Source organism: Eutrema salsugineum, unplaced genomic scaffold, assembly GCF_000478725.1.
Source record: "Eutrema salsugineum unplaced genomic scaffold, Eutsalg1_0 scaffold_24, whole genome shotgun sequence".
NCBI lineage: Eukaryota > Viridiplantae > Streptophyta > Magnoliopsida > Brassicales > Brassicaceae > Eutrema > Eutrema salsugineum.
The window spans coordinates 654,409-658,940 of NW_006256797.1; the positions used below are offsets into that span (position 1 = coordinate 654,409).

Consider the following 4,532-nt stretch of genomic DNA (forward strand, 5'->3'; position numbering starts at 1 on the left):
TTAAGCTTCTAGGTGTGTAGATTAGGGTGCTTAGATGTTTGATTTATGATGTTTAGGAACTAGATTCTCATTTCATTTCCTTAGTTAGCTGTTCCTAATGCTAGATCTTTACACATCACTCTGATCTAGAGCTTAGGCATTTCTCCTCCCACAAGGTGTTTGATGAAATGCTTGAATGAGCTAAGCTAAGGGTTTATGCCTTTTTCATCAAGGGATTGATAGTTTAATGCAAAAATGACATATTAGAACTGTTTCTTAATGCTCAGTAGTTCATATTTCACAAATGGGAATTTGGTTTGAAAGTGGACTAGTGTAGAGATTAATGCCTTCATGAGAGGATTAGTCTAGATTAGAGTTCTAAGTTGAAATGTTTGAGATCATGTGATTGCTTGTTATGTCTTTCTGTATAAGATTCAGTCTTCTTGGTTGAGAGATTGTTTGGTCGCTTATTAGGCTTGATGCATTATGCTTGTTGATTGCTTGATTATATCATATGGTTGTTAGACTTGATTAAGTGATTAGCAAAGGGATTATTGTCATGGGAATGAATTAATCTGCGTTTGAAGTCTAGACTAAAGAGTAACTTGCATTGCATTATTGTTCTTAGCATCATGAATTAATATCTACAGCACCCTAATCAATGATCACATCTAGAGATTTAGCTTTTATCATCTTTATTATCACCATCATCTTGTTGAGTTTGCTTGAATTACTTCCTTATCATTGCTTGTTTGTTTCTTGTTTATGATTTCATTTGTTACTAGTTATCAAAAACCTGTCTTTGATCACATAAACTAGTGCCTAACTACCACACATATGGATTGACACCCCTTATACTACTTTGACAAGGGGATTGATAACCCATCTAAGACCTGAAAAATCTTAGTTATCAATTCGCGCCGTTGCCATATTGTGTGGGGATTGTTAGCATTAGTTTCAGTTTTTGAGATCAAGTTTATTTTGTTTTACTGATCATTTTTCAAGCTCTGTCTTTGTTTTCAGGTTTATGATCACAAGAAGCCAAGCCAGAAGACAAAGAGAGAGAGCTGTTCACTTGGAAAGGTTAGGAATGAATCAGCAAGTTGGGAATGAGCATCAGGCTCAAGAAGCTGATCACGGTCAAAGAGCTGGTAATGGGATTGGAATTCAAGTTCAACAGGCTCAGGTCCATCAGGGACACGCTCAGGATAACCAGAACCAAGACCGACCTCAGGTTAATCCACCACAGCCCCACCCAAACCCACCCAGACGTCATCAGCCTCCACCAGTCTTTGTTGGTGAGAATGACCAAGCTTATGCACACCAGTATGGAGCAGGAATCAGGCCACCTCCTGTCCAAAACAACAACTTTGAGGTGAAGGCCTCTTTGATCAATATGGTTCAGAATCAGAAGTTCCATGGCTTACCTATGGAGGATCCCTTGGAGCATCTAGATCAGTTTGACAGAGTTTGTGATCTCACTAAGATCAATGGGGTATCTGAAGACAGCTTCAAACTGAGATTGTTCCCATTCAGCCTTGGAGATAAGGCACATCAGTGGGAAAAGAACCTCCCAAGAGGATCCATCCACACATGGAAGCAATGCAAGATTGCCTTTCTATCCAAGTTCTTCTCAAGCTCAAGGACTGCAAAGCTAAGGAACCAGATTTCCAGCTTCACTCAACATTCTAATGAGACCTTTGGAGAAGCTTTGGACAGGTTTAGAAGCTACACAAATAAGTGTCCACATCATGGCTTTTCAGAAGCCTCTCTCCTTAGCATTTTGTATAGAGGAGCTGTTCCTAAGATCAGGATTCAGTTGGACACAGCATCAAATGGAAATTGCTTAGCAAAAAAAATCAATGCAGCTATGGAACTTGTTGAGAACTTAGCAATGAGCCAATATACTTATGGGGAAGATTATGATAGAAGCTATAGAGGAGAAGATTCTGGTAGACACCAAGGGCTGGAAGAGAAGTTTAAAGTGCTGAATATAAAGCTTGACAAAGCCCTAGCTGCCACTCAAAAGCCTATACACTATGTGAGTGAGGAGAAGAGATGCTTCACAAATATCAATGAAGAGGGTCTCACTCAAGAGGAGTTGCACTTCATTGGGAATCAAAACAAGTTCAATGGTTACAACAACTTCAACAAACACCAGAACTTGTCCTATAGGAGCAACAATGTGGCCAACCCCCAAGACCAAATATACACTCCTCAAAGCTTTGTTCAACAGAATCAGTACCAAGATAACTCCCAAGGTCAACAGGGTTTTCAGCAACCAGCGGTTCAGAATCAAGGGAATAGCTTCAATAACCAACTCAGCTTCCAGCAACAAAGGCCACCACCTCCTGGTTTTGCCCCACCACCTGTTCAACAAAGTCCTTATTTCAATGTTTTTCTCCAACAGCTCTTACTAGGACAACAAAAGATGGTATCTGACCTGGAGACACTGGGCGCTGAAATAAAGGCTATTAAAAAGAACAAGGGCATCCACACTTTTGAACCACAAGTATCTCTTCCTGGTAAAGCTCTTCAAAACTCAAAAGATTACTGCAACGCCATCTACTGCAATGATGACCATTCAGCTGCTGTGCAAGAAATAGAAGACCTTCTCTATGGTCAAGTCTCTAGTGAACCTGCACAAACTCATGTGGATGAGAATGCCATTATAGAGGATTTCATGGGCTTCTTACATGAACTCAATGAGGACATTGAGAATGAAAGTGTGGGGGCAGCCGGGTCAGTTTTTTCTGTTCAGAAAGGGAATGATTCAGTGTCTACTGAAACAAAGGAGCTGCCAACTGGTCAAGCAAAGCCAACAGATAGTACCTCCACCTCTGAATCAACTCAGATGAAGCCCACCTCCCTCCCAAAGCTACGTAACCCAGGGAAGTTCACCATCTCTTGCACTCTTGGCAACTTTAAAGTGGAGAATGCTTTGTGTGACTCATGGTCAAGTGTTAGCATAATGTCTAAGGACATGATGGAGAAGCTAAAGATCAAGTCTATAAAGTCCTACCCTTCTTCTATCACCTTTGGAGATTCCTACTCCAAGAAACCATATGGGTTTCTGGAAAACTATCCACTACAGGTTGGTGAATGCATAATTCCCACTGATTTTGTCATCATGAAGATGAAGAAGACCAAAGAGCTCCCCCTATTGCTTGGAAATTCATTTCTAAACACCACTGGTGCAATGATTGACTTTGATACTCAAACAGTGGTTCTTTCAAAAGTGGATAAGGATGTCTTTTACCCTGTTATACCTCCTTTAGCTGAGTTCTGTGGATCAGTTGTCCAAGAGATAGAACAGCCTAAGGTACTTGAGATGAAATATGTGGGAAGTGCTGGAATTCTGGGTGGATCCCAATCTCTCTCAGCTGTGGAAATGGAAAAAGAACCCCACACCAACTCTGTTTACAAGGATGGGACTGAACAGCATTGATCAGAGAAGAAGACATCTTGCTCTCATGGTCTCCTACACTTAGTGATTTATGGATGATTAATACCAAAAGTGATGGCTCAGCATCAGAAGACAAGAGTATTAAACCTGATCTTTCTTTTCAAGACTTTGATCTCACTCCTTGGGCTGATGATGATGGATCTCTGAAGTATAAGCTGGATTGCAATGGGAAGCCAGGTCTGTTTGCTGAAGTGAGGGCATGTCTCACAAAAGCCATCTTTGATAAAGACCCATATGGTATTCAAGAGCTGGTGGACAAAGGTCTCAAGATGGGATCTCAAGGACAAGGGTCTAATGGTTCCCAAAGGCAGCAAACCAACTCAGCTTTCTTGCTCAGACCATTGAAGTGCTGAAAAGCATCAGTGCTCAACCCCACCCCAGCTAAAAACAGGTTTCTCAAAGTCAAACTTAGTGACTTTAAACAAAGTGCTCTTGGGAGACACCCCAAGCTTATCCTTTGTAAATATTCTTTTTAATGCTTTCTTTTGCTGTTTTTTGGATGTTTTGATGTGTTTTGTGGAGTGTGTTCAGGTTACAGATGACCTGGTGTTCTTTAGCCTCAAGAAATGGTGGACAAGATGCAAGGAAATGCAAAATTGGGCTAAGTTCACAGATTGCCACGACCATGAATCACTGCTTGACCCAAGCGTGGCGTGAGGCTTTTTCTTGGATGTCAACCTTCGGTGATTGCCATGGGGAGATTGCCACGCCCAGAATTGAACTGTGGCAAGTTGAATTTTGAATAGACCACCATTTGGCTTTTGCCACGGGAGGAATGCCACGGGTAGATTCAAGGCGTGGCAACATGTTTTAAGGCAGCAGAACCTTCGGCTTTTGCCATGGTCTCTTTGCCACGGTCACATCCAAGCCGTGGCAATGTGTTAGACGAAGAAAAAAAGAATGCCACGGGCTGTACAGAGGAGCTTCCAGACCGTGGCAACAGGGGGTGGCAAGAGGAACAATGCACAAAAACGAGCTCCAGCCCTCACTACAAGCACGCTCAGATCAGTGCAAGGAGCAGCATCAAAACTAGGACACTTCCAGTGATGTTTAGCCTCCTGAGATTCACAATTCCACTCCGCCCTTC

The 4,532-nt window shown here is 42.0% G+C and overlaps 1 non-coding gene across 1 annotated transcript; it reads right to left on the reverse strand.

Annotated features, from left to right (window-relative positions):
• Positions 1-1,630: 1,630 nt before the first annotated feature.
• Positions 1,631-1,737, reverse strand: LOC112086071. The gene has a single exon (XR_002899295.1). It is a non-coding gene; the product is annotated as a small nucleolar RNA R71 (small nucleolar RNA).
• Positions 1,738-4,532: the final 2,795 nt, after the last annotated feature.